Source organism: Chiloscyllium plagiosum, unplaced genomic scaffold (assembly GCF_037043375.1).
Source record: "Chiloscyllium plagiosum isolate Xiang-an unplaced genomic scaffold, Cpla_swu_hap1 HiC_scaffold_14, whole genome shotgun sequence".
NCBI lineage: Eukaryota > Metazoa > Chordata > Chondrichthyes > Orectolobiformes > Hemiscylliidae > Chiloscyllium > Chiloscyllium plagiosum.
Window position 1 is genome coordinate 117,429,160 of NW_028270152.1, and position 22,668 is coordinate 117,451,827.

The 22,668-nt window shown below is 40.0% G+C and overlaps 1 non-coding gene across 1 annotated transcript; it reads left to right on the top strand.

The window, feature by feature from the left end:
- Nucleotides 1-253: 253 nt before the first annotated feature.
- trnar-ucg (transfer RNA arginine (anticodon UCG)) lies at nt 254-326 on the top strand. The gene has a single exon. It is a non-coding gene; the product is annotated as a tRNA-Arg (tRNA).
- Nucleotides 327-22,668: the final 22,342 nt, after the last annotated feature.

A 22,668-nucleotide genomic window follows, 5' to 3' on the forward strand; every position in this document is an offset into this window, starting at 1 on the left:
ATCATGAAATCGTGTCGTGACTGTGAATAAAACGATGGAAACTTCCAGCAGAGAAGGACGCGACCCTGAAGCAGGCAGCTGAGGACAAATGTTTCTCCTTTGCCAGTGAAAGGCACAGCTTCACAAATTGGAAACTTCGAAGTGAAGCAATGTTGGTGATTATCTTCGCTGCTTGTTCACCTTTTTAATACTGATTCCGTTAAAGTCCATGGCATTACATATCGACATTCTGCCAACTCTAGACTTGTATCTTGGGCCAGTAGCGTAATGGATGACGCGTCTGACTTCGGATCAGAAGATTGTAGGTTTGAGTCCTACCTGGCTCGAGGGGAATGTTTCGCTTTAACCGTGGTCTACGTTGACGCTCTCCTGTGAATTGCTGGCGGGACGCCGCCTCTGTGCCTCCGCATTTAAAACTTGCATTTGTCCTATTGTCCATTTCAAAATTCCAGCTCTCCACAACGGACACCTCCATCAGTTTGGGGGTATCTTCCTGTGTGTCTACCTCTGTGTGTGAAAATGAGCATGAGTTCCTCAAAAGAGTTACAATTCGTCGTGGAAGTGTCATACTTCTGCCCCATTATTGTGCCATTTAAGAACATAGGATAACCTCATTGACATTTGCCCTGGAAACATTAGAACACACGAGACTTTGGGCCAAAGTTGGAAACTGCGACTAGAATAGATGGCTCTCTGATTAGCCGTAATGCACACGGACGGAATGGCCTTTTCCCACTTTGTAAATCTTCGACGACAAGTTGAAAATAATCGGCCACGAAAATGTTCAGAAAGGGTGTTTTATTTACACCGAATACTATAGTATCTATCGCCTTGTCTTGTTATTTACTTGTGAGGATTCGGTACTCTCAGCACCGTGGCCCGGATCGTATTCCCGCTCATGGAATGGTTGTATTGTTCAGCAAACACATCGGTGTACCAGTACTTCTGCCGATTTTCCGATGCTGGCAGGTCATTGGTTTTGTCCAAAACATTATGAAGGTTAACATAAAACAAATAGCTGCAGTTTCTGGAAATCTGTGCCAAAAACGAAAATTGTTTGCGGAACGCAGCAGGACTGGCAATAGAAAGGTCGACTTGCCTGCTCTTCGGATGCTGCCTGACCTGCTGTGCTTTTCCAGCATCACTCTGATCTAAAATCTGGTTTCCAGCATCTGCAGTCCTCACTTTTGCCTAGTTCCTTCAGAATCGCTGGTTACCAATTCAAGAACTCCATCTCTAGCGGTTTCATGTCTTTACCTTCATGCTGAGGAGTTGAAGAGTGAAGAAAAGTAAGTCACCCCCTCCATCTCTGGGGTAATTAGGGACTGAAAATGAATCGTGTCACATTGAAATATATCTACATGCGACTTAATCTCTGTCTTTTATTGGAACCATCTCTTTCATTGTAACCATCAGGAAATACCATTTCGTTCGCCAGTAAAAGAAATTAATATGTCACTAACCTTTGTTTGCTTCAGGTCCAAGAATACTCAGATCAATGGCTCCCTTGCTTACCACTGCTGGTCATGTTCGCAAAGAGATCTAGCAAATTGCCAAGTACGATTTTCCCGTCAATAAATGACTTTGACTCAGTTTTGCTGCAAATATCATTTCCTACCTTTGTGCTGTTCTTCTTTTACATTGGTGCCTCACACATTACAAATGACCGCAAAGGTATGAAAGGAGATGGAAGCATTTAGCTCATCAAGTCAGCGACAGCTTTCAATGAGATCACGGCTGATTTGGTCAATGCTCAAGTCGTCAACGCTGTCTGTAGTCATGGCCGATTGGTTAAGACGATGGATTAGAAATCTATTGTGAGTTTCCTCACGTAGGTTCGAATCCTGCTGACTACGTTATGAATGCTTTCCTGCTGGAACAGTTTTCGCTCAAAGTTCAGAAAACCCATTTTGCAAACCAGGCCCGTAATTTTGATTAGACTTGGGAAACTCGAGTTTTTCATCAGAAATGTTCCATGTTTAAAACATTATCTCTGTTTCTCTTTCCAGATACACTGCTCGATACATCGGGTTTCTGCAGCTGTTATTGAACGTCCTAAGCAGAAGTGCTGCTTTTCATTAGATTCCTTTAATCCCTGTCCTCTGTTCTCTGACTCGGGTCAGTGGCAACACTTCCTCCTGCTCGTTAAAGTGCTCATTCCCCACCGCTCCGTCTCCCATCATTACAAACAACTGCAGGAAATTGCCACTTAACCATATTTGTTCCAAAATGAAACTCACCAACCTCTGGAATCTCTCTACCAATTGTGACTGCTCATCCCTGGACATGGTGAAAGCCACAGGATTGTGAAGAGATACTGTGAAATTATTGTCAGTTGTCAGTTGGAAAAATGTTTAAGAAGCAAACCATATAGTTTAGGCTCCAGCTTTGGAAATCTTGAGAAACTCTTTGGGAAATGGAATCAGAGGAGGATGAAGAAGTGTGAAGTGTCGGACCGAGTAGAGGACGGGAAATTGACTCTGATGTTCTCGTGACAGGAACTGATCTGAGACATTGAAAGAATTCTCGCTCATATACGTGAGGAATGCAAACTTCGTCTGGACTCCGGGACAATGAAAATCTCTGGAACACTCAAGATAAAATCCAAATATTGACTGGGATCACGACAGTACGAGTACTATAGATGGGTCAGTTTTTGGCCAGTGTGTGCAGGAGGGCTTCCTGACACAGTATGTAGACATGCCTTCAAGGGACGAAGCCACTTTTGATTTTGTACTGGGTAACGAGCCTGGCCAGGTTTTACATTCGGAAGTAGGTGAGCACTTCCGTGTGGGTCAGAAGTGATTTGTTCGAACAGGGAATTCAAACGTCCACAGAGCAGACATAGCTGATTGGTCCAGGATCACACTTCTCCCTTCTGTTTCAGTACCAACAAAAGAAATTGTGGGAAAATCTCAGCAGGTCTGGTAGAATCTTGGAATGGAAAACCGAGTTAAGTCTTCAAGACCAGTGACACTTATTTCTCCATGTCCATCTCCGTCTACCTTTGTACTGAATATCTCCTGACTCTCAACTTTATACTCAGTTTCTCTTTTATTACTCCGTCTCCAAACATTCACCCAGTTTCAAAATTTAATAGCAGAACTGTTTCATCTCTCACCTCGCCGAGTTATGAGAGGAGGACTTCGAAATGCCCGATTAACTCAGTTTCTATTTCCTTAGATAATGGATGGCAAGAGACCAGAAGGCATCAGATGACAGTTAGAGCTTTCAGCCCATCTGGTCTGCCGCCATTCAGTCATGACTCAAATCGTTCCCAAACCAATTTTCAGCCTTCTATGTGTGACACATTTAGCCCCCCTGAATTTAGGATCCAGTCTTTTTCCCAAAGTGCAAATGAAATCGTCCCAACCGTCTTCACATCTGCTGGCAGTTGTTACACCGTATCTGTGTGTGATCGAGCTCAGTTTCAGTCCCACACAGCAAACACGTCTGTTTTAAGCAATGCAATCCCTGCTGCATGACAGATCGATCGGGTCTCTGACCCCACGGTTTTTCTGCGAGGCAGTAGTTAGCTCCTTCACCGCCCACGACAAGTACCGGTGCTTCAAAATGTGGGGACAAAGAACAATAGGCACAAGAGTTTGTGCAGGTTAGGTCGAAAGGGTTATTGTCAACATCATTGGAGTCCCTGCTTCAGAGTCTGGGTTTGAATCGCCCAGGCCTGGATAAAATTCCAAGTCAGGAAATGAAGATTTATTTCTCCTCTTCTTGTGGCAAATCTGAATGAAAACCATTTCCTGCTTCCACAGAGAGCACAGACCCGATTCTTCCAGAAGCAATCCAGTGATTGATTGCATCCAACTGGAATCATAGAGTCATAGAGATGTACTGCAGGGAAACAGACCCTTCGTTCAAACCTGTCCATGCTGACCGGAAATCCCAACCCAATTTGGTCCCTCTTGCTAGCACACGGCCCATATCCCTCCCAACCCTTCCTCCTTATATACCATTTCAAATGCCTCTTGAATGTTTCAATTGTACGAGCGTCCACCACATCCTCTGGCAGCCATGGCAGCACATACACGAATGAATTGTTACTGCAAATCCCCTCTAAGGATCTCGCCTTTCTGAGCTGAAACTATCTCGCTGATCATTCAATGTCGCTATGTCTACTTCTTGGAACTCCCTCCCTATCGACATCATGGCTGTATCACTGTGTTGAGCACTTCGAGGACGAAGTAAAGTAACTTACCATCTCAATCTCTTGAATAATTATGTTTGGGCAGTGAAGCCTATCCCAAAGAGTGACGTGCTTTCTCCAGAATTTCGTTTGAAAAAGCTGCAATTTCCAAGTGGATACCTGAAAGTGGTCCGGAACAAGTGTAAAGTTTCGAAGGGAAAGTAGGATAAACTGAAAGTCAGTGATGACTGGGATGAATGAGGCAGAAAGTGAGTGAGGGGCTGTTGGTACAAGGATCAATGTCAGTGCTAATGGTTTAGCCCTTCCCGCCCACTGTTAACACCGACTCACACACCACTCCTGGTAAATTCACCACAATTACCCTGGTCTCTTGGTATGAGTTTCCCTCTGTGCATATTCACGCAGTAAATCGGCCCCGAGAGGATGAACGCATACTGTTTATCCTGTCAGGTTGAAGAGGTGAAGGCATCAGTTTGAAATCAAAGCAAGAAGAGATTACCTCTTCCTGTACATTTTCAGTGGAGAGACACCAGCTGTGAACTTCTTTCCTGCACAAGCGGACTTTGACATAAATTCTAATCGAGCAGCTTTATTACAGAAAGGTGGTCCGATTAACTGTGATCATATACTTCATTAAATGCCCTTATTGATTTGAAGAACAGTGCCTGTGGTTTCGCCAGTTAAAGCATATGATAATAATCAGGCGTTAATGGTGTCAAATACTGTCAATATTCTGTACATTGAAAGTTCATTGTTTCAACTTCTTGTAATAGCCGTATTGTTTATCCAACATCGCGAAAATGACGGATCAGCATGCTTCTTGTGATGAGCTCAGACCGTTGTTATTTCGTGCTACCAAGCCCTACCGCCTGATGTGCACCCATTAATCTATGTTCTATCCTGCTAATTCAACGCAGAGTTCTTTTTACTTTGTTCGACAAGGATTTGTCTATCTCTTCTACTATTATTCTCGGTCCGTCCGGAGAAAGCCACGGAGCAGCTTCCTATTTTAACACTTTTCCAAGTGTAGAAATGAAAAATGAGGGATACTGACAGACAGAGAGTGGGAGAATGTAGAAGAAAGTGAGATGGTACAGAGAGACAAAGGGAGACAAACAGAAATTCTCCATTCACCATGGCTGCTCATTGACATAAAGGCGAAGGAAATGGCAATGAATACCAACCTTTCACAAACTCAGGGCAACAGCAACAGCATTACAGCCGATAAAGGAATTTTTCCTTTTTACAGATGACGTCTGTCAGCTAATGAGAGATTCTGGTAAGTATGCTGTTTCGCGAAGTGAAATTGACAATTACCCAGGCAATAAAACAATAAAAAGCAGACGTAGCCTGAATCTGTGATATGAAACATTAAATCTCTTTGTCCCCACAGATGCTGTCAGGCCTGCAGAGTTTCTCTGTCAATTCCTGTTGTTGCTTCAGATTTCCAGGATTCGCACTTCTTTGTTTTATGCTAGTCTGAATCCTGTTTGTGACAATACTCGATTAATTGCTAGTTCCATACAACATTCCCTGCTTTGGGAAGGTTGTCAACAACATAAACGGTCAGAGGAAATCCCCCATTGCTACAGCAGTGAGAGCACTGAGTCCTTAACAATAGACTTCCACGGAAAGTGAAATATGGCGCTATACGTTTTCTCAATGAATCCACTTTTACTTTTTTCATTTGTGATCATTTTAGCTGCACATCAGTTTCTTTCTTTCTTCCATTTCTGTCAGCTTGGAAAAGGCCTTTCCGCCCAACTGCAGTGAGGGTTATTGGACATTCATCTTTTCGAGTCCAGGAGCTACTATTTCTTGGAGGACCTTCTGCACTGCATCTCGGGTGGGGTGGGTGCGAGGCTGTACCACTATATTCACCTGTCTATAGATATCGGAGAAGGGTCTATCTATTCCACACCACCAGGCTACCTCATCGCTCTTCTGAATCTTGGTTATTATTACCCTTGCCATGGCACCTCCTTCCTTGATAACAGGAAACCGATATCCCGTGTCAGGTGTACCTGCAGCCGTGGTGGATACTACTAAGTGCCAGTAACTGGGTACACAAGGATCTCTGCGTAAATATTTATTGAATTATTTATAGTCATCCTGGTTACCAAACGGGCATGTAAAGGTCAACTTAGCATCCTTGGTTAAGATTACCGTCTGCGGTTGTATCTCAGACACCCCTGCCTTCACGACTCGTCCTGCCATGCAGCCCCATTTTTCTACGAACCTTCTAATCACTACTTACACTTATTTGGATCCGGTGTTGTCCAATGTCTCCACAAGGTCAGCTACACGTTTGCAATGGCTGGCGTGATTCAACGTGGCTCTTTCGGCGATCTTAACAGCTGTCTGTGTTGTAGGGAGCCCTTGGAACCGTCCCAGCCAGCTGTTGGCCTTCAGGCTTTTGCTCCTGAAGTCTTTCACCACTATCCAGTCTTCAGTTTCTAGATTGTGCATCTTCCCTTCTGCTGGTTGGGGTAGTGCTGCCCTTCTTTTGATTCTGTATTTGAGACAGAAGTGTGGAGAGTTTTATACCGTAACATAACATCTCGTCCTCACAGTGGTCTGTTATCTGTCTTACAATCGGTCTTGGGTCAATTCCTGTATTAGGCCACCTTCCAAACAAAATCTCAAACGTTCTAAGATTTACTCTTCCTCTCCTTCATATACATTAGCACAATTGGAAATGTCTTTGTCCATGGCACCTCTAATTCCTCACAACATTTTGCCAATTTATTTTTAAGGGTAGTTTTCTCTCTTTCCACTCCCCCACCGCTCGCTGGGTGATAGGCACAATAAATTGCCTCACCTTTATTCCCAAGTAATCACTGATCTGCTGTACGGCAATATTTATAAATGGCTTTCCATTGTCCCTGCTTAGCCTTTCAGGGATGACCCATCTCGGAATTATTTCAATTAGCAAAGCCTTGGCTACCGCACTGGCATCCTGTTTAGACGTTGGAGCACTTCCACCACCTTGGGAAAACATCAACTATTACCAGACAATGCCTTTTCCCTTTGCTGGGTGTTAGTTCAATAAAATCCATCTGTAAATGTTCAAAGGGTCTTTGTGGTTGGGGGTGTTCTGCCTGATTCTTTTGTATTCCCCTCCCCACATTATTAGTGGCATAGATAACACATTATTCACATTTTTTATGAGTAATGAGCAAATCCCTTTCTGTACCAGCGTGCTGAAATATTGTCGTACATCCCCACTTTTGACACGTGGTCCTTACCGTTTGTTACTTTGGCATAGAAAGGGAATAAAGATCGTGGTAGACAGGGTTTACCACTGGGGCCACACTACACCCATTCCCTTATCCTGCACCCTGCCCTTGTCCATTCACGCTTCTCCTTCGATGTGGCCTGCGACTGTAACTCCCATAAGTCTGCTTTGGATTACAAATATTTGACATACACATGTCAAACTGATCACTTGGCAGCTGATTGGCTGCCGTCCTTGCCGCTCAGTCTACATTTTCATTGCCTTGAGAAATTGAATCATAATTTTTCCTGTGTGCTTCACATGTACACACAGTGATTGATTTAGGCAATCGGACTGCTTTCAGGAGGTCAGAGATCAGGCCATGTTATGTGATTGGCTTTCCAGTGGAGGTCAAGAAGCCCTTGTTTTTCCACAGGGATCCAGAATTATGTACAACCCCGAATGCATATCTGCTGTCGATGTCAATATTCACTGTTCTGCCTTCGGTCAATTTACATGCCTCAATCAAGGCAATCAGCTCTGCTGCTTGCGCTGACAGATGAGAAGGAAGTGATCCCGCTTTGACTACCTCGTGGATAGTTGCTACAACATACCAGACACTGGTCTATCTCTTTGCTTCTGAATGCTGACCTATCCACAATAAAACGCCGTATCCAGATTCTAAATTGGTGAATCCTACACGTCTGGTCTCGGGCTTCAAACCTAAGAACTTCAACTGTTGTTCCACAAGGTGTAGTTTTGCGAGACTAGATGGCAGAGCATCGCAAGCCTACCTTTCTCACATTGTTTCTCTGTTGATTCTGCGATTAAGCATTCGCTTACATACTGCAGAAGCACTGACCCCCCCCCCACCCCGGTTAAAACAAGAGTCTCCAGACTCCTGTGTAGAGCCTCTTTAATTATGGTGGGGACTCACAGTAATCTTGAAAATGTCACGTGAAAGTATACTATTTGCCTTTGAATGGAAAAGTGAACCAGAATTGACTGTTGGCGTGTAACAGTACACAAAACAAGGCATTTGCTAAATGCATAATAGAGAGCCATTTACATCCGGTGGAATTTGAGCCAATATAATATAGGGGTTGAGAACATTTGGGGTGTGCGGAACAACAGCGTTCTTGATAACCTGCAGGTCATGAACAAACCTCCATTCCCCGATTCACCTGGAATGTTTGCCTTTTTGAACGAAAAAAACGGGTGTTCTCACCATTGATTATTCACGGGGGATTATCACTCCAGCCTATAAGAGAGATTCAAAGACTGGGGTAATTCCTTGCACAGCCTCGGGTTTTAACGGCTCTTTTGCTTTGCAAGGACGATACTTAGACTTCGGGGTTATTCTAAGGGTTCGTATGAGCCCCACATTGTGTTTGCCTTTTGCCCTGAAATCAGTTGGGACCCTTCTTAATCTTGGGTCCGAGACATATACCATAGGTAAACGCCAGATGACACTCTTAGTGGGGATTACCTGGACTGCACTGTCTGCCTGAGTTGTCCGATTCAGTATCTTCCTATACGTCCTTATAACTGCATTGAAGCAGATAACCACACCGAACCTCAAGATACAATCTTTCGTTTTTTGTGCCTGTCGTACACATGGTCCCAAATTCTGACACCTGTCGCTGGATGCCTTCGCCAATGATCCGTGAGGAAAAGAGCCTTCCACATCAAAACAACAGGGTCTACTTACCGTCACAGATACTTAAAAAAGTTTAAAGTGACAGCACAGCTGTGATCATTCCAATAAAATTCGCACAATAACAACTGATCTGGTTTAACCAATCTCCTGAACCAATCCTTCTCTTATGATTTTTTAGGACCATCGCGGTGTATGTGGGCTGTGCAGTGCAACATATCTCCAGCAAAAAAATCGGTGTTAATGGGATTAACATGGCTACTTGCTTCCTGGGTGAGTGAATTGCCCACGGAACCTATCACTCTCTGACGTGCATCACGGTCGTGTTTCGTATTTTCCAGCCTGCACTGTTCAATCTTCTTTTTGTATTACCCCGCCGGGGTACTGCGCAAATCTGACCCCAGTCACACTATGAGATCCCGAGACATCAGATTTAAAGAACAGAATTCCAATGACAGAAATGAGAATTGGAATGTTTCCCCATTACTGGTTTCACACAATAGGGGTGCGGTAAATCTCTCGTGTCACGACTCCTGACGCACCCATTAAGTTCAGGAAGCTTCCGTTCATCTTTATTTGCGTCGACTCTCTGAATTGCCTTGATTTATGACCTGAATATGTTGCCCTTATATCTTCCAAAAAAGTAAGAGGTGCACCTTCCACATATAACATAGATGTAAGCATTGACTTATATGCATCATCGTTGTACTGAAAATATAGTTTACGCTTCGCAAACTCAGTGCTCAGTGCAGAGGTGGGACATGTTTCAGTGCCCATAAGGTTAGTAGAGATGAGCATAAGCGAGTATTCGTTGCCAAGCATAAAGCAAAGAGGCTTAACTGTAACTTTGGGACTGCCCACCTCCACCTCAGCCTTCCTCCATTCGTCACCCTGCTGCCCAGCCTCCAGGGCCGATTCAGGCTGTCTGGGAGTGCACTGCCTCACTCAGTGGTCCATTGCTCTGCAAACAAAGCACCCGCCAGATTTACCACTGCCAACCCTTCTTTTCACGCAGCACCTCCTTCCAACGGCTGGGCGACCATTTGTATCATAGTAAGCTGAGATTTATGTGTTTGCTGTTCCATCTTTAATTTCCGTTTTTACTTCTCTTGGGCCAGAAAGTTTTAAGCATGTAGCGCGTGGAGTTCCATCAAATTCAGGTTTCCCGTGTCCCAGGTAATACATTGGCAACACGCCTCATGTAATGGGCGCCCGATAGCTTTCACATATTCCCTTTAAAGTACAATTCGCTTCTTCTTATCAACACTTCAAGGTCAGTGGCCTGAAACATTCGAGTTCCTTTCCAGATAAGGAGTTGTTTTTTTTTTCTAATTCCTTGGCTGTTGATATGGTAGTTGAAACTTTATTGCTGGAACAGCACAGCAGGTCAGGCAGCATCCAGGGAACAGGAGATTCGACGTTTCGGGCACAGGCCCTTCTTCAGGAATGGGATATGTTGATATGGTAGTTTGCTGGCCTTGTAAGTGTGCTATTCGTTCGGTTTAAATATACATAGATTTTTTTCTCTGTCTGCAACACTTGCCCTTTGCAAAGTCAGACCCTTACTTCTTTGTTTCCCTGTGCTTTTATTGGTTTCAAAAGAAATGCTAATTTTCCATTATAATGGACATCACATTATTTTCACAGGTCGGTGCAACATCGAGGGCCGAAGTGTCTGCACTGCACTGTAACGTTCTATGTTGTAAGATACATTTCCTGCTGGTTTCCGTTGTCTCTCCTCACTGTAGAAACTTCCAGACACATCGTCCAGTGATTTGTCTGCACTTCATTCAATCCAGAAAACTGTAGTTCCTGCTGAGAATGTGATCTCTCTACAATGGAGAGAGGAAAACAGAGTCGGTGACAAAGCTGAGATCACTAATGTTCTGTCCAGAATCAACAAAAACTACCCCGGTCTTCCAGTGTCCTGTCACTTTAACATTGCATTGTGTACCCAAGCCATCATACCAGTCTCTGGTCTGCTGCAGTTCTTCTTCAAGGCACAGCGCAAGCTGGAAGATCGGCAACTCATTTTCTACTGAAAGACCATGCAGATTTCAGGACCCAACTTCGAGTTCAGTCATTTTGGATCCTGTCCGCCCTCTTCCACATTTTTCACCCACCCACACATCCCATCAGTTCCGAACACGAATCATTGGACTCCAAGCGTTAACTGTCCTTTCTCATCACAGATGGACAAGAGCTGCTGATTTTGTTCAGACCATTTTGGCATTTCTTCAAAGAACATTTCTTTTTCCGTTGTAATCGCAAGACTGCAGGAACCGTCTGTTAGCAGGAGAAGAGGTTCACAGGAGATGAAAATAATGCCAAGGGCTGGACCATTCCCATTGTGAAGGTAGATGAGCTAAGCTGGGGCTATGTAACTAAGCACAGAGAAGGCTGAGTGAGAAACTGATTAACATGCACGTATTATGAGGATGATAGATATGTATGACAGGAATAAGGCTTTTCGGGAAGGAATAATAACCAGTGGCATAGATGAAAAGCAGGAGAAAAGCGGTTGAGAGGAGATTTAGGAAGAACGCTTTCACCCATAGAGTGTTGTTCATCTGGAATTTCTTATTTGAACGTGTGGTAATGCTAAGTGTTATGAGGATATTTCAGCAGTAAGTAGCCGAACACTTGAAGATTCAGAGCACACGTGGATAAGGACCAGATACTGGAAAGTGTGACAAGGTCAGACAGACGTGAGATGGGTGTCCCGAACGAAATCGTTCTCAGGCAAACTTTAGTGCTGAAAACTGGGTGAGGCCGCCACTCTGTGGTGCAATGGAAAGCGCGTTGAATTTCTACGTCTTTCTTAAGACTGCCATTCAAAGGTTGTGGATGGAAATCTCATCAGAGTCGAGTTTTAGTTTATGGTTTGAAAGGTGTTCAGACCAGATTCGGCTGCTCATCTGCAAAACCTTCAACATTCATGCAGAAACACAACTATCTCGAAATGCATCATTTTCCTCTCAGCGATGAATAACTTCGACGTCTATTTATGGTAGAGATCGATAAATATGTGTTAGCCACTTGGCAACACGATGGTATGGATACGCTGGAAAAAAGACATAAAAGTGTTGTGTGAGCTATGATAGTACAGAATGGCGTGGGGGGCGGGGCAGGAGCGGTGATAAAAATGGCCTACTTCTGCTCCTTTCTGCTTCAATCTTTTCTGGCCCAGGTTTTTAAACAATCACAATGAGAACAATGTGAATCTACACCAATTAATATTTTCTGTCGCAGCCATTATGCTGCAGGGAAAGTCCTCCCAGCCTATTCCACCTCGCCCTTCGGTCCATACATTGACGACATCATTGTGTATATTTTGTCATCAAATTCACGTGTCTTTTTTTTACGTTTTCAAGATGTCAATTACGCTGGACAACAACGAGCGATTGGAAACAGAAAAGTGAAACGAAGAATGGCTTCAACTTTCATTGCTGGATGCCTCTGAGCCGCGGCAGACATGGCTGAGGCTTGTTTCTGCAGTGTAGTGGTCATTACGTTCGCCTCCTACGCGAAAGGTCCCCAGTTCTAAACAGGCTACAAACTGCTTTGTTCTTCAACTGCAGCCTTTTACATGGACAAGAACGAAGCTTTCTTGCTTGCTTTCCCATCTGCAAACCTGCCTTCGAATTTGCTGGAACAAATCTTCTCTCGTCGTGAAATGTAATGCAACTCCATTTAATGACTGTGCAAAGCATTGTAAAGTTTTCCTCCAACCTGCTTCTGATCTTATGCCATTCTCTTTGAGAGTGTAGTTATCGCGTTCTGATCCTTCCTCGAAAAACAGTACCGCATTTGCATTCCTTGCGCAGGCGGCTCTGTTCAAAGACAGGGAAGAAGCTGATGCGCTGGTGTCACAGCGCACCACGAATTCCGGAATTTGTCTGTTTGTCAAATGTACCCCCAAAGTCGTCTCTGAAAGGCCTCGTTTGGAAGCTGTCTGTCGTTATTCAACGTGCGAGAATTGGCCCCAGAGGTCCTGGATCATGTTTTGGAGCAGTTCGCACGTTAGTGGCTCATTCAATTAGTAACAGCAATGAAAGAAATTACACTCTCAGAGGAACCTTTGGATTTGTGCTTTCAAAGCGTCGCTAATATTAATGTGCGCCCCGAGATCTTTGGAATTTCACCAGAACTGCAACTGCCTCACTTCCCCACTCGCCCTCCCCGTTTACATTTTCCTGCTCGTCAGTGATTTAAAGAAAACCAAATGGATGCGATGTCATTCTGTCGCCTCTCTGTCGATTCCTCCGTTTCAATTCCAACATGGCTTAGATCTCGGTGCACACCTTAATACAAGCGACGCTATGAAAGAACCCCTGTAACCTCACTGTGGTAATACGCCATTTGTTTGAAAAAAAATTACCCTCTAAAGTGAAACACACCCAAACACTTTTCCTGATCATATTTCATCACATTTACTGCTGAGTAATACACATATCCCCGAACACAATGTGCAATTTAGAATGGCCAGCTCACCTGACCTGCACATCTTTGTATTGTGGGAGGACACGACAGCAAAGTCACAGAGACTTGGGGAGAACGTGCAAAGTCCCCACAGTCATCCGAGGATGGAATCAAACCGATGTCCCTGGCGCTGTGAGGCAGGATTGCTCACCACTCAGGTTCCAAGTAATCATATGCATTATGTAAAATCAGTGAAAGATACGAAAAAACAAGTTTCAAATGAGTACTCTCCGATATTGTCAAAGCATGTCAATCTTACATTCAATATGAATAGGTGTATGGAAAACAAAAAAAAACACAAAATTCCGCAGTTCATGAATGAACAATAATTAAAAAATAAATTTGATCAAAGTTCATCACAATATTTAGACGAATTGCCATTTTTAATAACAAATGTAGGTAATTAGCTGACTAATGAATAATTGGAAGTGGCATATATTTACTTAACACTGAAGAAAGCGACTTGTTTTTCCACTTGTTGCACATCAGAATAACAATGTGTGTGTGTTTGTGTGTGTGTGTGTTCGAAATGTTTGAATCAAGCTTTTTCTAACAAAATATCTGATGACTTACGATCAATTAGCCTTGTCATCTTTAAGACCACAACATTCTCAAATATTTTCCAGGAATTTACACCCAGGAGAACTAACTAATTCCTTTTCATAGGAACCCAAAGAGAACATCCCTTCTTTCCAAAAATGTTCAAAAGTTAAAAAGTCAAAATTTATTGCCATTGTTGAATGAAAGAATAAAGAGATGCTAATTCTTTTTCATTTGATTTTGCTGCATGAAACATCCATAAATCGTATTATGATTACAAACACAATAAATGTGAGCATTGAAGTCAAATAAATAATTGAATTCAACTATGTTTCAACAGGTAAAATAAAAATTGATATTTACAATGATTGAGAGAATGTGCACTGCAATATCTTTACAGTGGTTCATGTACTGCCCCGTAATTCCACATTTGCGCAACCTACTAGATTGCATAATTATTATTTTTATTATAAATTAGCAACAATTGATGTATCAAAGTCTGTCAATGCATTAAGGAATCATGAAAAATCTATTTTTCCAACTAATTGAGCAATGTCTGGAAATGAACTGGAATTAATTCAGGGAAAAGTAATTACATTTTCCTGAATTTTAAGGCTGAGATTACCGTGATCATTCAAATGAGCAAAACATCAGTAATTTACAATGACGTTGGATGGGAAGTCATTGGTTCCCTTGTGGGGTAGTTGACCTGGAAAATATATGCATTTTCATACTGTACTATTAGTACTCAGAATTAATGGATTAAATCTAAATGTGAATCTCACTATACTTGTTCAAAAGACTTTCTTAAATAATTGTGCCATTATTGTAATGGTAATGACTTCATAATTAATGCTGTCTTTTGAAGAATTAAAATGATTCAATATTTCAAAAGCAATTTGCTGTGATGTTGATTGGATATTTATTAAATTAGTAATCTGAGGAATAAAACATAGTACCTAGCTTTATGGATTGAAGAAAAATGAGCCATTCGGTGACTATTGAGCAAAATGCTTCTTTTTGTTTAAGTCAAAAATGGACATAATGCAAGAATTGTGAATTTCCATCCACTGGATTCCTTAGACATATGTTACATCGATTTATATGATTAATATTATGATCAATGTTTAAAGATTGGTGTCAGAATTAGGAAGAGAATTAGTAGATCTTGAAAGTGAGCTTGAAACTGAACAAACAATGTAGTCAATGACATGTGGTATACAAGCGATTTTAATAATATTGTCATTATTGTACAATGATGATTAATGTTGGAATAGAAATAATACAAACATCACACATGTTCAAAGCAGTTCTTTTCTTACAATGAAATGAAAACAATAATTATTTTGTAGCACGCATGATTTGAAATAGCAGTTTTTAAATGTGATTTATACAGTGAAGATTAACCTTTTTGCAAAAATGTAGAAATTTCACGAATTTAAATTGCAGCGTTTGTTCAATTTGTAATAAAAATGGTTATAATTTGAATTGTCTCTTGAACACACACAACAAAAAAGGAGCTTAATGATTGTTAGAATGACAAAAATTTGCTTCACAATGCTATTGTCCTACAGTCAATATCCGTGATAAATTAGAATTATTGTTTTAAAAAATATAAATCAACATTAACGACTGAACTGAAATATAGCACATGAATTGCATTAACTGCATAGAATAGTAAATGAATGCTTACTGTTGTCATTTGTCCTAGGAACAATAAGATACTTACTAAGGTTATTCCACTGAATAGTAATCAGCTGATGATGAATATCTTTCTGTCGCTTTATGTGCACTGTTTTGTAAACATTGATTTCAACAAATTTAAATATTTACATGAATTAGGAATAGACTTATAACTGGGTGTGAAAGATCTTACTTAAAATTAGACAATTTTAGTATTCACTAGATTTGCTGAACATAACACACTTAAGACATCATGCAATAAATGCAATGAGAGAGAAATATGCAAATTCAATTTTCAACTGAATGCACTCGGATAATTTCACAGCATTTCAATCTAATTTTCAATATAGATAGGTGAGTGGAAAACTAAAAACAAATTTCGCACAATTCATAACAGATCAATAACAAAAAATTGACATATATTAGCAAGTGGCATTTGTTTATTTTTCTGAAGAAGAACTTGATTTTTTTCTCATATTTATACCTTTGAAGCATCAAGTTCAATGTGCAATCTGAACTCAGCTCTTCAGAACAAAAGAAAATCAAGGAATATCTTTACTTTGCATATTTCATCTTTGTGAGTCCAATAGTATCAAATATTTTGCAAAGAATATTTATTGAGTGGAATTAGATACATTCTGTTATTAGCAAACTGAAGAAAATATATAGGAGATACTGTGATTATTGGAATGAACAACAAATTGAAGCATATCTAATGTTCAATTGAAAGGCAACTCATTCGATTCTTAGATATTTTCTAATCAACATTCAGAGCTGCTCTGGCACAGCTCTGTGCAAGGTGGGAATTGAAAGTGTACCCGCTGATCTGGTAACAGAGACACTACCAGAGTTGCAAAAGATTCCTTCATAACATTCCCAACCAAGCTGGGCAGAGCTGAAAACTAATCAGATGTTTATTGTGATGATTGGATTGAAATTAAATGGTTGGATACTGTGTGTAATCTACTGAAAATTCAGTAATAATTTACAATAATGATAGGAGGTAACAAATGTCTTAATTAAACATGATTTTTACGATCACTTGTGGAACGACAAATTGACAGAATTTGTGATTACTGTGCATTAAAAATAAAAATGAATACAATTATTCTCTGTTCATAAGTTTCCCGTTTTCTGAAATGCAAATTAAAATGTTTTGATCTCACGTAAATTGAAACAAAATGATGAGTTGGTCAGTCAATGTGCCTATTCAGCTGAAGACAACTTTGATTCCTTCTGAAAATGTACGATTTCTAAGAAGTCACCATTTTCTGTGATTGTTTAATGAAATAAGAGAGATTCCAGCCCTTTTTGTATGCTTCAAAAAATTCATGGGGATTTAAATGATTTTGCACATGAAAAATATTCAACTGTTCTTGTGATTAAAAACACAATAAATGTTAACATTGAAGTGATTTCCAATCAAACCACTTCAAAAAAGTTTCCAAATTTAAAATGAAATTCAATATTCAGAAGGATTGAGAGATTGTACATTGCAATGTCCTTGTATTAGTTATCATATGAAAACATAGTTTCACATGTACACCCCTTACCGAATTGAACAATTATTAGGTATTGGCAACAAATCGATTTGAAAACTTTTATTAATGAATTTAAGAATAATGACGTATCTCCTCTTACTCTTCAACTGAGTAATGTTCAAAAATGAAGAGAAATATTGCAGTGTAGAGTAACTGGTGTTCTCTGAATTTCAATGGCTGAGAAGACTGCGATGTTTCAAATGAGCAAAAGTCAGATATTTACAAATGATACTGCAATGGCAATTATTGATCTTTTGTGGGTGTATTGGCCGTATGAAACAGGTTTTAATATTGTAGCACTCACACTAAGAAATATGGAAGATATTAAAGGCACATTGTGCTTGTGATAAAGCCTAAGTTGAAGTATTGCGTAATTATTGTAACTGATAATTGTTTCTAAAATCCTGATACATAAATTGACTTAAGATTTTGAATGCACTTTGTTCTTATGTCGATTGTATATTCATTAAGATTAATAAACTGAAAAGTAAAATATAAAACGTGGCTTTAATAATTAAAAAAAACTCAGCAACAATTGAACACAGTTCAACATTTTTTTTGGTCGGTTCATGTCTATTTTATTAATGTAACTTTAATCATGATAAATGGTTAGACAAATATCAGAACTAGGAAGAAAATAATTAGGCCGGGATAGTGAGTATTATTATGAACAAAACATCGAGTTAAGGATATTTGGTACAGGAAGTCATTTTGTAGCAAATGACGAATACTTGTGTGATTAGTGCTCATTGGCAACTAATGTTGGAAGAAAATAATGCTATCTCAAGATGAAATTAAAATAAATATGATTTTGGAGGTCACATGATTTGAAAATCGGAAATTGTCACTTAATGTGACATTTGAGCTGAAGAATCGTTCTTCCACTCCCCACCCCACCCCCCACCCCCGCCGTAGTCTTTTGAATAATTTAAAATTTAATATTAGTTTAACTAAATGACAAATGGATTTACCTACATTGTTTTCTTGCCCACAAAACTTTTTTAAAAAATTTAACATGAAAATGACATCGCTCTGCAAGTAATCATTTCACAGATAATGTGTTTGTATTGAATTTAAATGTCACCATCGCTGTTGGAGTGATTTCCCCTGACAGGGAATTAAGACGCAGAAATAGGCAGAACTCAGGCAAGTGGAAGATGGCTACTCATGCTGCAATCAGTTAATGCAGGGATCATCCCTTGAGTTGAAACTTTATTGCTGGAACAGCACAGCAGGTCAGGCAGCATCCAGGGAACAGGAGATTCGACGTTTCGGGCACAGGCCCTTCTTCAGGATCATCCCTCGAGGCTAATCTCGGAAAGGACATCCATGACACACTGTAACGTGTACAGTAAAAAGCAATATTTTTACACAAGTTCGATATTACAATGTCCACATGCAATGTGGTTACAGTTCTTCCACCTTATACAGACAACCGATCCTGTCGGACACCTAATCTCAGATGGACATCGCTATGGATAGCCCCAGTTTCCTATTGTTTCATAGTGTTTTACAGGTGCTATAATCTCCAGGCCTTGGCATCTCTCTGTGCATTTTATTTCCTCAGATTACAAAATTAATTGCTGCAGTCCTATGGGCCTCTCACTCTGCCTTCTTCACGATTCTCAAGTATATGTAATTAGAAACTTTTTAAATGTTCTGAGCAACTTTAAAATAGTAACTATTTCTGACAATCAAACCCTGTCTGTTTCCCTGATAGCAGCTGTGGAAGTTAGCTGGGCCCTATCCAACATCTGGTGTTTATTCATTCAGTGGGACAATTATTCTTTCATTAAGAAAGTCAATGTTGGTCATTTTTCTGTATGCTGGCATTCTCTTATCACTGTCTGGAATATGACTGTCTGGAATGGCATACTTCTGGACTTGGAGTAGGATTGGACAAAATGTTCTCTTTTTTACTTAAGACTGAAACAGACTGTTAGTCTTATTTATCTCCCATCCACCATTTGTGTTTTAATTCCAAGGCAGGCTGCTCGGAGCATCCCTACAGCAGCAAATCAATAAGGATTTAAGCACTAAAATAAAAATCAGCATTCGCTACCATTAGGAAACAGTACCATGCAATATACTTTCGTCTCTGTGTCTTAATTCCACACTTAAAGCCAAATATATTGGATTTGATCAATGATTATATATTAGATATAAGTCACAATTAGTGTTAAAACTGGTCACTGTAAACTTAAAATGATTAGAAATGTCATATTACTATCCGTAACATGTAGAATTGAACATTAATTATTGGAGTCTGAAACAATCAGACGTATCTTCATTTGCAAGACCGAATGTTAATCCAATGATTTCTGTGAACATTCAAATGAGAAGATATCAGATATTTCCTGTCAGTGTTGGATGAGGAATCATTGCTTGGTTTGTGGTTGTGTTGACATGGAATAAAAGATCCGTTTCACTTTGTGAAATTGGCACTAAGAAATAATGATTTAAATTGAACTGTGAATCTCACGATATTTGTTACAAAACCTAAACTGAATTACTGTGTGATTGTTGGACTAACAATGAATTGGTAATGTATTTTAGAACACTGACACATTAAGTGATTCAATATTTCCAAACGGGTTTGCTGTGATATTGATTACTTAATGATTGGTATCAGTGAAGTGAGAATTAGAATGCTGGCATGATGTTTTGGAAAATACTTTCGATATGCAGTCATTATTGATCATTCAACATTCTCAGATACACCTGCAGTCTGTACTTGGTGTCTCAGCTTTTCTTCTGTAGAAATACAATATATAATCCATGCAACTTTTCATGTCATCAATATTCAGACTTTTGTGTCAGCATTACAAAGAAAATAAATCGACAAGGAACATGGGTATCGTAGCAAAAAACAGTCAACAGCATTTATAGAGGAAATTCTTAAACATTGTCTCTGAGTAGATACATGGAAAAGTTTAATGGGGATCTGTTACAATGTACTGAGCCGCAATTACATTTTTGTCATGATGACTGGGGGAAACCTATCAGAAAACTCGCCTATACTTAGGAATTCCTTTGTCTCAAAACATGTTACTATCAGCATCCTTAGTCGCAAATAATGAAGTGTGATTATTGGTGTGGGAAAGATGTAGTGTGTAAATTATAAGAAGGCATCTGTTGCATACACTTGGGATGGTGTGAAAGCGTGATGTTTGCTCTGGTTATTCATCTTGAGAACAATACAATTCTGCCAAAATGTTTTGCACTGAACAGTAATCCGGTGCCCATCGTGTGGCTTTATGTGCAGTGATTACTTTAATTTCAAGAGTTTTGAGATAATTTCCATGATTTGTAAAATGATTAATAATTTTGTGGCAAACGTCCACATGTGGTCATGAGCTGGATTTAAAGAATCCAATGTGTTGGTGTGAAAACCCTTCATTGTTGACATTTGCAAGCGAGGTATATAATGCTCAGGCACTGGCTGGAATTCAAGGTGTAAGAAAATCTGATTCATCTTGGAGCTGATTGATTCTAGCTGCTGTTTGACTTAGTTTGGTTAATTTTGTACTTGTCCCAATTTCTCTGCCTGTAGGTGAATTTAGAACGTTCAATTTCTGTCACTTCACATCACTGGAGAGTTAAAATATAATTCGCATATTGTGTTAACAATGAATTTTCAATTAAAGTTTGTGTTTTAACAAACAAAACAATTTGATGTTTTCCAGAAATTTACACTGACATTGATTAGATATTTATTAAGATAGATAAACTGAGCATTATAATCTAGTTGCAGGATTGTTGAATTGTTAAACCACAGACTTAAGACATTTTTTGGAATGATTTGGAGGCGCCAGTGTTGGACTGGGCTGTACAAAGTTAAAAATCAAACACCACCAGTCCATAGTCCAACAGGGTTATTTTGAAAAAGTAGCTTTCAGACCGCTGCTCCGTCATCAGGTGGTTGAAGGAGCAGTGCACCGAAAGCTAGTGCTTCCAAATAAACCTGTTGGACTATTTTTGAATTTGTGTTGTTGGAAGGAATGTTTTCTTTTATTCAAATATACAGACTGCTCAAGAATTCTATCTAGCCTTCTGTCATTTTCTTTTAGAGACCACTCATGTATAATTCATACAATTTTCACTGTAATCAGTGTTTCAAATTTCCATCAGATTTAAGATGAAAATGAGTACCAATTAATGAGTGCTTCCACGAATGGAAATACAAAAAAAATCAATTTACAGAGGCAAGATTCAAGTTTGATCTGAATAAGCAAATAAACACTTTGAATGGAAAATATCTGAAAATGTTTACAGTTAAATTTGAACTAAGTCAAATTACATTTTTTTTTAAAATACATGGCCTAAATACCTGTTTGAAAACATGAACAAATCAGGACTATCGATATGTCTTGCTGTCAGTGTCCTCGGCCAATTGTCATAAAGAATAAATACCACTTTCATCAACAAGTATCATGTGTAATTACTGAACTGAAAAGTAAGAGGATACCTCTTGTATTTATTGGCAAGAATGATAACCAGATGTTTCCTGTGGTTATTGCACTCAGTAAAAATAAGATCAAGATCAATGGCTGTTAGAATCATTGGCCACTCGTAATGAAGAATAGACACTGCTTTGAGCAACAAGTATCATGGATAATTACTGAAAAGAAATTTCAGATGACAACCATTGTATTTATTGGAGGGAATGATGACCAGATGCTTACTGTGGTGATTAATCTCAGAAACAATAAGACAATTACTCAGATTATGTCCTAAATGTAATTAGATGGTCATGAAGACCATTGTGTGGCTTTATGTATTGTGTTTTGTGTGAGCATTGCTTCGATTAGATTAGATTAGATTACTTACAGTGTGGAAACAGGCCCTTTGGCCCAACAAGTCCACACCGACCCACAGAAGCGCAACCCACCCATACCCCTACATTTACCCCTTACCTAACACTACGGGCAATTTAGCATGGCGAATTCACCTGTCCTGCACATCTGTGGACAGTGGGAGGAAACCGGAGCACCCGGAGGAAACCCACGCAGACACGGAGACAATGTGCAAACATTGATTTCAATAACATTTTGATAGTATACAAGTGTGCAGCTGAGGTGAGTTGGGCATGCTAAATTGCCCATAATGTTCATTGATGTTTAGGTTAGGTGCATTAGTTTTTGTTAGAGTGGTGCTGGAAAAGCACAGCAATTTATGCAGCATCCGAGGAGGAGTAAAATAGACGTTTCGGGCAAAAGCCCTTCATTCGGAATACAGCCTGTCTTCCTGATGAAGAGCTTTTGCCCGAAACATAGATTTTACTGGTCCTCGGATGCTGCCTGAACTACTGTGTTTTTCCAGCACAACTCCAATCTAAACAATGGTTTCCAGTATCTGAAACCAGATCATTGTTTTTGCGTGG